This window comes from Zophobas morio, unplaced genomic scaffold (genome assembly GCF_036711695.1).
Source record: "Zophobas morio isolate AGI-343-1 ecotype UQ-CSIRO unplaced genomic scaffold, CSIRO_AGI_Zmor_V1 ptg000009l, whole genome shotgun sequence".
Lineage (NCBI taxonomy): Eukaryota > Metazoa > Arthropoda > Insecta > Coleoptera > Tenebrionidae > Zophobas > Zophobas morio.
This window is the reverse complement of record NW_026972114.1, coordinates 10822268-10834648: the sequence shown is the minus strand read 5'-3', so window position 1 is coordinate 10834648 and position 12381 is coordinate 10822268. Positions and strand designations below refer to the sequence as shown.

At 32.5% G+C, this 12381-nt stretch overlaps 1 protein-coding gene across 6 annotated transcripts in view; it reads left to right on the top strand.

The window, feature by feature from the left end:
• LOC135125903 (complexin) overlaps nt 1-12381 on the top strand; it is a 256204-nt gene that overhangs the window by 171690 nt on the left and 72133 nt on the right. The window lies entirely within an intron of this gene.

Sequence of the window (12381 nt, the reverse complement as noted above, 5' to 3'; positions counted from 1 at the left end):
CCGTAAAAATGACAAATGCGCCTCTGGTTTTAAACATCCCATTCGTATGCGAAATAATCGCCAAGAAAGCCGGCTTCGTAGGAAATGAAACCGAAGCCATAAATTAAAAGCGAAATAAACGCCACAACACACTAAAACAACAGGACAGTGGCACGACGTGAACGTGCTGGAGTACATTAGTCTAGCGATGAGCTAGTCACAGTCTAACGTAAATAGAAACAAATAGCGCGGCATCCGTTTGTTCAAGATTTTCTGTGTGACTTCTTTCGATTCCTCTAAAGCCTTCGAATAAGAAAGGCAAATACAATTTTCCAAAGTGAGCCGAGACATCGGTTTTGTAAATTCTAACGCCTTTTTTGTTCGCGTTCAGAGCGAGCGAGATCCATAATTTATTCGGCCATTTCTAATGCAGGATAATCACGAGCAATTTGCTCTGTCGGTAGGGCTCGGAACGGCACCCACGAGCCCTTAACCTTAGCTGCGACCTTCGGTCGAGGCGCAAGGGGGAGATAAAGTGCTCGGAAGGCTTATTAGGGCAGGCGAAGTCTCAAAATCGAAACGCGGATTAGGTCATTCCACCCCCAAACAACGGATGAAACATTTTAATACTATATTTTCGTATAATTTAGTCAAAAGGCGGAAAACACTTCTTGAAATTGTATAATGCAATTATTCAAACATTCATATGATGAATTGTGTATAACTCTTCGTAGAAAATTTTTACCACGACTTTACAAAAAGTTAGCAATATACTATCATACCTATAATCACTGCAAGACGTATTTTGTTGTGTTTTATACATATAGTTTTAAATATTATTTGAACATTTTTAGTGGTCTTGGGTTTAATAGTTTTCCAATATTTACACTTACACGTTCTTTAACTTAATTTAGTACAATCGAAAGATGTTAATTAATAGAAACAAAAAAAGTCAGTCCCAGGAAAATATGTTATATTATCGTAATTATTGGATAATTACAATATAATTGATCAAAAAAAGTGCAATCATAACAGTATAATATTAAAACGTGTAACCTTCATATTGATTTTCTTATAAAAATGGGCTACAATTTGATTGCTGTTAAAACGATTCATTTCTGGAGAGAACATACTTTAGTAATTGTGCTGCAGACATTAAAGCCATACAATTTGTCTTTGGGTTAGAACTAAATTTAAAGTGGTTTTAGCGAGTACAGAAAAAGTTATTAAAGACAGAGACAATAAATCTTTTCAAACACGAGTGGCATCGTTGAAGAACAGAATTTATTTTTACAATATTGTCACAAAATTTTGCCATTAAATCTAATCCTTACTTTTTGGCATATTCCACACATTAAATAAATAAAAAAAAATGTAATTAAATGGTTAAAACGTCCGTGAACAACCATGTTTTATTGTACAGCTGCTACCTCTTTTACAGCGTTTAATTTGATTAAAGTAACTAGTTAAACTTGTCAACAGAGACTTAATTGGCGCTAGTTCAAAATAGATTTACAAAATAATGAGCACAGCCAAAGCTTTTCCCTTTGGCTGAATCAGTAAAAATCTGCGCCGTCTAACTTTTCCATTTGTCGTTTTGGCCTGAAATAATCCCGTTTAGGGTCCCGAAAAGCTTGAATGCCTCTTAGGAAACGTCGCGAATCGGATTTGTTCCCGATTCGAAAAATCATGAATAATTTTAATACCGTCGAATGAAATCTAATTAAATTCTGCAGGTTTTCCACCTTTAATTTCAGTAATTTGTTTCGCATTGAACTGATTGATCGCGAAGATGAAAGAATTTTCTTTTCCTCTCGATGTTTGAAGTAATCCTATTAGCAGTCGGTACTGTTGTAGTTTTAGATTTATGCTAACAACCCCTTTTGTTAGTGTTTAAGGTTGCGTTTCGGGCAAACGATTACCGAACTATAAAGCTGAATAAATTTACTAAATGTTCGGTTCAATTAATACCTAATTTTGATGTTTCTGTTACGAGTTTGGGTCAATATTATTAATATACGAACGTACCCATTAAAAGTCAGTCATTACAAACGATGGACTATTACCTTGTATTGGCTAGATTAGATTGTAATCGAATAAATTACATATTGGTTTATTCGTATCGAGAAGCTATCTTTTTCCACATCGACCAAACACAATGCTAATGGTGGGTTTTTTTCATTTCGAATCAAAATATACACTCGTGGACATTTTAAAAATAACCAGCAATTCAACGTGATTGTATTTAGAATTCAATATTTGGACAATCTTTGATTTTGTTGTTTGCATAAGGATCGATTCCGTGAAAAAATACAGACAGAAACGCGCGCTGCGGTATAGGACTTTCCCCTTACGATTTACAATCATTAAATATGTTGTGATTCAACATGAAAATATTTGCCTTTTGAAACAGAATAATTCCAACTGAAAGACACAAAATTCAATTTCAAAAAGCATTCATATAAGTATTGTGTCTAAAATCATGTGTTACCTTCCTTTTAATTAATTGGTTTTCATATTTCTTGAAATTTAATTTTCCTTTCAAACTACAATTTGCCATATTTACCCTAACAGAGCCTAGAACCAGTGTTTGTTTAGTATCGACTGCATGAAAAATGTTTACGCCGCTTTTCATTAGTTTTTAGCTGTTATTTTTAAGCTAGAATCAAAAATATGTTATGAAACCTGTTTGTAAACATTCTCTAACGGAGCTTATAATTACATCTATAAATTTAATTATTTTTCTATGCTTAACTGAAATAATCAAGTGGACGTGGTAAACAAAGATGGCGTAAAATTTTATTTAAAAAACATACGTAATTCTATGTGAAAAGAAAGAGTTGATGTCAATTCCGAAAAAACGAAAGGTGATATAATGCTAGTAGCAAATTTGAGACTTCTGTTTTTAAAAATAATCACACAAATATTAAAGTGGAAGAGGATTATAAACTGAAACACCCGGTTTATAATCCCCACTGGACTAACAAATTTCAAGGAATTTTAAATCATTTTAATAAAGTGACAATTTTTCAGATACACAAGGTAAACAAAACTAGAAAGTCTTATCGGATGAAAACTTCTTCGATCTTAATAGGTAATTTGTACTTGAAAAATTGCCTGTGTCAAGATAGTCGCCCATTTAAGGAAAAATTGGCTCCATTAAAACCCCGAGCAAATCGTGTGACATTTATTACGAAAACTTTTCGAACGGATTCAGGCATCTATAAAATTTAGCAATTAATGACGTGAAATAAATATCCTACCGCGTAAATGATCCCTAGATTCGTTAATTTTGTTGTTACGTGTTTTAACTGTGGGAACGGATTTTTCCTCTTTCGAAAATAGGCCGTCGCTATGGTTACCGGATTTTTTAGCACTAGATATCGCGTTTTAATTATGTAATGCATCAAAGTGGATAAATAGGGAACGGTAAATGAAGTAAACATATCTTTGTCCTTTTTGTTCATGCATAAATGTTAGTTATTTTTTCATTGAAAGAGATTTGGATTGTCCCGATGGCACTTCTTACGTACTTTTTACTTTGTCTGATATTTTATTAGGTTTCTTTCTCATACTGGTGCATATTAGTACAATTACCACATTTTGTAGAATACGTATTACATATACAATGACTCTATAATAACCGTTGTAGCAAATTGTAGGTGCACTACACATTATACACGGTTAATTTAATAAAGAATCGTTCAGTTCAAACTTGGGTATTGTCACTAATTAGTGAGCAGAAGGTCTTCGATAGCAATGCCCTGTGTAAGGTTCGGTACGGGCTATTTGTTTTCCTAGTACTGCAAATGTAATATTCTACTTACATATTAATACGTTTTCTTTATTGCAAAAAACCCTCTCTCATTTACTTCAAAAGTGTCCCAATATTCTACAAATGTTTTAATTAAACACAAACCGAGCAGTCGCTTCTCGTCAAAACTTCATTTTTCCTAATTCTTCCAGTTCTTCGTGTTGAAATCACCGACGTGAGTCGAGCCATTCTCTGAGAGGCAATTGACAGAAAACAAATCACTGCGTTGGGGCGAATTACCTAATCTTATCATTTAGGCCCTTCCAAATGACCCATCAAAAATAATTTGGTTCGACAATCGAAAATTCTTTCTTTTCTTCGCTGCGAAATGGTGGCCCCGATGCACCACGTGTTTGACTTGTAAAACAAGTTAAATCCGGGGCGGTTGGCGCTTTGGGTCTTCGTGGCAAACCGCTTAACTATAAGCTCCATCCGCGCTAATTGGGCTAGGTAAGCCGTTTTCCGGCAAGAACTATAGCGTATTTTGATTGGTCGGTTCTGAGTCATTACGTCTTCCGCGCTGCTCGGCAGATTTCTGCATTTACGTTAATAATACGTCGGTTTTTAGTTTTAGGCGACCGAGCGCCCTTAATGTGTTATCACTTTTTGCAGCTCAAGTGGCGAAACTACTTAATTAACAAAGTTATTTGTTGGAGTTGATAGATAATATCAACACCGTGTATCTTACCCACAATGCCACAAATTTCCATTTAATACAACGCAACCGCTGCGTGGTAACGGTAATAATCTGATAATAGTCGCAATTTATGTCCTCTGCCAACTAATATGATAAATGTAAGGTTCTTGCGTACCATTATCTCGAGAACAATTGCTATTATGTCTTCAAAGTTTCGTTTTTTGAATGTACTTTCAGAGATTTCACGTTGTGTCAGTGGCGTCGTAAAAGTGCACTGGATTTTGCACCAAACAAAATAACATAACGGTGAGTAGAACATTTTGAGGATTTGAATACTAAAAGTTTATTTTTAATCTCATGTTTTATTGAAGAGTGTGAAGCCGTTTGAGGTTCTCGTCTGGAAATTTAACACAAAATATGTTTGCGTTTTCAAGTTCTGTACTGCTCATATTTAATCGCAAATAGCGTAGTTGTGCAGAAGTAAAAAGTAAGTATTTGGATAATACTTGCACTGTGAGTTTTCTAGCGCAAAGAAACTGGAATGTTATAATAAATTCAAAGTTCTTTATCGTATATTTAAACAAACGAGTGATTCATGTTCGCAAAGCTATAACAGAAACAGGATCTCAAAAGGAATATTCACGAGGTGGAATAATTCCTATGAAAATTAATATTTGGCAAAATAGTTTCTGTGTACGACGTGTAACGCAAACTGTGTAAGCGATATGTACTTCAATGTAGAGAGCTGAGATACATGACAATTTGATAAATGATAACATTGGTGTAAAAATGAGTTGTTTGAGATCAAAGCTCCTGAGCTTTCAGAGCCGCCACTTGCATCAGTAAAATTACTTACTGCAGATAGTGTTTTTATTTTTGTTCCAGTAGTTATAAGCAAGTTTTGGTTGATTTTAAAAAAATATTATTCATATTTAGTTAAAATAGGTTAAACATATACACATATAACGGGAATTATTGTGATATTTTACCACAGTTTATGACAATGGTGGATGCGCCGGGATAGTAACTATTTGAAAATTGAAAATTAATTCTTGTTATTGGCACTTCATTCGTTTAATGTTTTTCACCTTATAAATGGCAGTGAAAACTCGGGATAGATTCGAGAAAAGATTTCTGTTACGGAAAATTATTATCTTTTATAAGAAGTTATGATCTGTAATTACGAGAGCATCGCCTTAGTAATTACTTTTTTTAATTATTTCTACGAAGTTCTGTCTTATGATTTTACTGTTTAACGAAGTGTGCTTCGACTAGTATCCCGGCACCTCCACCATATTTATAAATACGAATATATAAACCACAGCTTTGTGAAGGAGACCACCATATATGTTTGTTCAAACACATGTTTAATTAGATGATCTAAAGCAATGTTTCCTGTGACTAGGGTGTCGTTTGTTCGGATTTTTGCTACTCAAACTTTTCACCAGTTGAGAGAAATTTTAGGACACAACAGACTAAACTTTCTCAAAGACTTCATTCACGGTATGGGTAGTTCCTTTTCGAACTAGTATGTATTCTGGTTTACAGATGTTTTTCACATAAAGTGCGTTTTTTATTGTTGTTAGGGTATGTAAAGCAGTAAATTCGTTATTTGCGGATCTGAAAATTTCGGTCGCAGTTTTTAAATGTATAAAATGAATAGTTAAAATATATATTATCGGATCATCCTAATCGAATTCTACCCCAATAATAAGGAGCGTTATCTTCCCCGGTAAATTTATTAAGGATTTTTTTAAATAAGTTCGTTAATATTTTCTTGTGAAATGTGCTCTTATTATTAATTATTGAACGGTTCGCATATAAATCATTCTGCTTTGATAATAATCGTAGAGTCAGATGACCTTTTCGACTTTAACCCACGCAGTGTTTTACTTAAGACTTGCCCCATATTTTAAGTTTTTACTTTACGAACTCACGCTAGGGAAATATTGTGTGCCCGTTTAAATGAAGAAAGATGAAATTAATCTCATCTTTTCTCGACGTTTATAGCTCATAGCATATAAAAAGTACGTCTCCCGTTGCGATTTGTCGTCGATTTGATTGCACGAAAAATAATTTTTATAATAATAATATAATATTTTTAATATTTTCACATTTTTTTAAATTATTTATACAGTATATCACAAAAAAAATAAGCGAATGACCAATGATGTATTAAAAAAACGATTTTGTAAAAATGTTTCAACAAAGTTACTCCTGTATTATTTAGTTTAACTTAAGAAATGAGTGCGAAAAACCTTGTAGAGTGAAACATTTTACGACTTTTATTTTCTAGCAAACTATCTTAAAATATGCACGACTGTGGAAAATAATCGAAACAAAGTTTGGATTTTGTGGATCTGTTAAATCCGTGGCATTAAAAGATTTAAAACTCGTGGCAAACGCTTTCTGGATTAGAAAGAAATGGTGTTATTCAAGAGACGGTATTATCTGAAAATTAACAATGTAGGTTTTATTCGCCTGATCATATTTTAAAACTTTCAAGAAACTGAAGTCTACTATTTATTACTACTAAAGTCACATCTTTTATTTTTATTTTACAACGATGATTTAAATTTAAAGGCAATTTTATTAATTAAATTGCAAAAGGTGTTTTATGAAAAGTGTGAAGTTTAGTTAAATTACTGAGCCAAAAGCAGCCGTAAGTGGGTTTTTACTTTTTTTTGTGAAATTAAACTTGGTTTTTCACATTTCACTTGGTGCCCCAGAGTCATTAATATTAAGCTCACACTGGCGTAATATTCTTTTTAAATTATTAAATTGAAAATTCATGTTTCTTAACTAAAGTATATAAATATAGGTAGTCTGAATTTCGGTAGTTTTTTTAAGTGTGCGTCTTCAATGTATACTTTTATAAACAGAGGGCAAAAACGGACTCACGATTTAAAGTGGAGTGTAAATTTTACAACTATTTGTGAGTTTAATTTTAATGAGGGATTGACTGTCGTAAAAAGTCTTCTCGATTCATCGTCGTGTAAGGCTGATATAAATATTTATACGTACATCACTTGGCTCTTAGTATCAAGAATATGCACAAATGGTCATAAAGCTTGTTTGAAAAGTTATTTGATAATTTATTCTCTCCATTTGTCAACATTCAGATTATTTATAACCCGCAAATGTTAACTAAATCTTCTTTAGTGACATTAAATTTTTTGTACAAATAATCAAACGTACCTACCATATATCTATATAGAGTACTAAACTTACGGTAATTCAGATTTATATTTGCGAACTGCAGTTATGTAAATCCAAGTTCTCAATTCAACTAAATGAAGTGTTCGAAAACATTGTGCAGGTCTGCATTGTATAAACTAATAAATTTTAAAATTGCTGTTTTTATAACAATGAATACCCGGTTCTAGCTCTTTTATGCAGTGGAAGAGCAGGTGTATTTTAAAATTCTATTTTAAGATAACCGTTAATAAACATAATTTTTTATGATTTCATACAATGAACGCATTTACATACATGAATTAATATTAATGAAGCATATGTTTTACAATCTAGTTTCGTAAATATAAATAACCTACATGTTTGTAGATTTTTTTCATGAGATTGTATTTGATTAATTTAAAGCGTGATTGATTTACACGAACTTTAGAACTCATTAATCTGTTGTTCTAATATAGTTTAGCTTATCCTTAATTGCAGTAGAGTGGTAGTTATGATGAAAAGTCGGTTAATTAAAAAAAAAAAAACAATTTGAAAAACGAAAACAATGTGTAACATAATTTGCGTCATAAATTCTTGTCGGAAGGAATAATTTATGAACAGTGATCTCTTAGAAGAATTTAGTGAGGAGTTTCTTAAAATTAAAATTATGCTGCAATTTGTATTCATTGTAGAGCTACGTAATAAATTAATATCAAAAACTGGACTAGCGCCAAAAAGACCAATTGTTTACGGCACTAAGTCAACACCTGACAATATTTAATAATAATAATAAAAATAAATAGCATGTTGTATTCATTAGTTTAATTTCAAACATGGTCAGGAGATTTTATAAAAAACATATAAAATTGTCACATTCAGTACTGGTGCAATCACTGGAAACATTTTTTAATTGAATTATGTAATAATAATAATTCCATATTGAATCACTGCATTTGTGTGAAGTTTAGTGTTAATAATTATTTTTGTTGTCTTGCAGTAATTCTATATTTTATAGTTGGATAACATAGTAAATATTTGTTTGTCTGTGATAAATATCGCAGCATTTGTGTGCTCATAAACCTCAAATCTATGTCGATATTATTTTAAATATTGCTAAACATTAGACAATTAATATTTTGCCACACTTTACAATAATAATAATCAATTTTAGGCAAATGGTGCTAATTTTCTGTGTTTTAGAAAAGCTAACAAAAATAACTTCCTTTTAATGTACAATGAGCATGTACCTTCGTAAAAATCAGCAGTGAGACAAAAATGTTTATACACAAAAGCTAAACACCTAAAATTATCTAAACCTACATTATGGATACATTATTGCATTGTATAATCGTATAAAATTGAAAATAATTTACATATTAATTTAATAAAAACACGGAGAGCTAAATTCAAATACCAAAATTCCTAGAGTAGTTTTAATTTCTAATGATAACAATTAATATAAATAGTTTTATTATCACAAACTTTAATGTTATTTTGAACTAGAAAAATGTTTTTTTTTCGATTTTTAAAAAATGTGTCAACTTACCGTTTCCAAAAATTAAATTACATAAAGGGCTTCTTCCCAATTTTTCACATTTATACTCCTCCTTTCAATACCTGACGTCTGACAAAAGTAACTAAGTTCAAAAATATGTAGTATTATTTGCGCTTTAGAATCTCTTTACAAGAGATCGTAAAAATAAATCTGGGAACCGTTTTCTCTCATCTGTTACCTCAAAGATGACACGATCATTGGTGAAATTCGCACGAACTTGAATTTTATTTACCTTTTAATAGAATTCCACTCACGATTTATTAAGTTAACGAAATCGTGTAAAACCAAAATACCGAGACTAAATATTCCGTGTCTGTCGACATTTGAAGCCTTTCGTTTAGACAATCTGATGCAAATTCCAATCGACATGTTAATGAAACGAAACACTTGAAATGAGAATGTACATTCGACATGCTCGTCGTGTGCTTTGAACGATTCGCAATCCAAGAGCAAGCTTTTTTGGCGCTAGATTCGAAATTGTTCCGTGACGTGATTTCATTTTCCGCCATTTTTATCACGGTAATGAACCGACGAACTTTCCGTTCGAGTTCAACTTGTCGGCTATTAATCTGACCATCGAACGTGCAACTCCGACGGAACGAGATTTTTCACTTTTTCGACATTTTTCATCAAACGACTGCCGACCAGCGGGGTGAAAATATCATACATTTCCTTCACTTCCGCATCGGGTAAGTGCGGATCTACGTAATGTTGGCGTAGTTGCATCTGCGACATGAGTGGAAATGAAATTTCTTTATGTATTTATGGTAGGACGTAAACTCGATGCATATATAGGAAAGGTACGAATGAGGAGAGTGAAATTCGCTTGCATGGTGGATTCGGGACCGTAAAAATACACAGAGGGGAATTTAGTAAAATTACGAACATTAATTTCCTTGTAACTTTTAACGTACGCTAGGGTTTTTTCTTTCAGAGAATTGGATATAAACGAAGGAAAGCTTGTAATAGCAACAATGATGGAGCATTATTATGTAATAATTGAAATACCAGCTGCTAATAAATTAGTATTGCTTCATCTGCCTTTGAACAACCGATGCAGCATTCCTGTCAAATTGTAGGTATATATCAATATAGTGTATGATTGCGGTAAACACAATGACATTAGTTGTTTTTGAGATAATTGATAAAACAAGTTGAGAAATGTATATAAATACTTAAAAAGAACTTATAAAACCCGTTGTTTACGAAAGTGAATCTATCTGTGTGTCTTTCGATCGATACGACGTTAAAAGTATTTTCAATTGATTGGACTAATTACTGTTGCTCTTCGTTTCACTGAGACCTCTTCTGAAAAGATTTTTTTCATCAACAGCTTGTTAATAATTAACACTGCATGTCCCCTAAGACTGCTACTCCAGAAAATTCTCCCAACAAAACAACAGGCTTTTGTTAATTCGACTGTAGAGATGCTTTTCAGTTGACTCTTTAAATTCTAAGTGGTAGTTGTTGGCAGACGCATTAAAAATTAATAATACATAATTCCAGCAATAGCGTATTTCACATTCTCTTTCCAAATTACAAAAACTATTCCGCTCCCTAAGACTTGCAGTGTCAGTGTGGTAATGGCTCTTTGATATTTCAAGTGGTTTCACTGAAGTAGTTAATAACTGTCGATGACTCATGAGGGAACAAAAAAGACAATCAATGTACGCGTTTTAAGGGTCAGGTAATGCGTGTTTTACGTTATACAAAGTGCATTAATGATTTTCACATTGGGGTGGGCATTGCCTTATGCCGCCTTGTCGAAACGTGAACTATAATCGAAACTCCAATTTATGTATGTACAAACAGTGAATAGCCGCATACTCAGCAAATTTGTCAAATACATATTTAGAGATACTGTATTTTTCTAAATATTTTGGAAAGAAGGGGATTAACAAGTCCAGGAAAAACAAAACTAGAGTTAAATACATAATGTGATTGACTAAATAAATAAAAAATTGGTCTAAAGAATTTAAACAGTATTTCCATCACTCTTAGAACCGCGACTCCATGTCTATCATTGTTTATTCTTACCAGATTTCTGTAATATGACAGTTTAATAAAGTAGCTTACACTCGGGAAGTGAAAATATGATTCTTTTTAATTTTTTAGAGCTTCTTATAAAGCTCGTTTTTCTGAATGCATTTGTTTTAGCGTGTTACCATTTACATGAAATTCCTAATATACATACAAAATTTAACAACAATCGGTTCAGTACTTTCGTGATTACGTGTCTAATAAAAATCGATACGGACAGACGGACGGAAACGGGTGACTACTTTTTTCGTACTCTAGAGGCCATGAAACGTGAGAAAACGTAAAAGGAGTGATTCGTCGGATGCACCCTGTTGGGAGGTTTCCTTTGCTACTTTCGGAAACATGTTCATTTTTATTGTTGACTTTCCGCCAATAGAAGAATCAAGTAGATTTACACTATGCCACTTGAAAATATGTATATGGTTACTTATCATTCATAAGCAAATGAAATGTTAAATTTAATATGTCAACTGTCAAACGTCGAACAAGCAACAAAATTTTATTGTGCACGCTGGATTAAAAAAAAGGAAATTTTGTGATAACGTCATCAACTTTTAGACTTTTAGACTTGAAGACTAATAACAACAGTAATATGTATACTCGTGCAATAAAATAAATTGCTATATTAATTACTTTTTTGAGCATCCTGTATAGTGCGATTAAAAAATATGGCTGTATTGGAAAAGTGCATATTTTAAACAGGATTATTATCCAATTATTGGTACGATGTCATCGAGTTCTTGGATCTGATTAAAGATAACCTTTGATCAGCGATTTAACTTGTGGTAAGATAAGAATAATTTTGTGGCCCCGCCCACCCACCCCTATTTCATTTTGATCAATCAGTTTATTAGTCCTGAGACGGAAGTTGGACTCTACATTGATAAAAATAGAATCTAGGATAATGTTTTAAATTATATTTTTACTAAATTTTATTTTTTTCGAAAAACCACCAATCAGTTTCTACACTTAAGTAATAAAAAATCATATAAAGTAAAAAATTCTAATAAAATAATAATGTTGTCATTAACAGTATTAAGAGTAATCACAAGAATAAAGAGGGGGTGGGTGGGTGGGGCTATTACTTGCTTCGAAGACTCTGTAGGACAAAGTTAAACTTAGCCCCGCCCACTCGTCTGTCCTCACATTATTTTCTTCTAAAATAAGAAATAAGTTTGT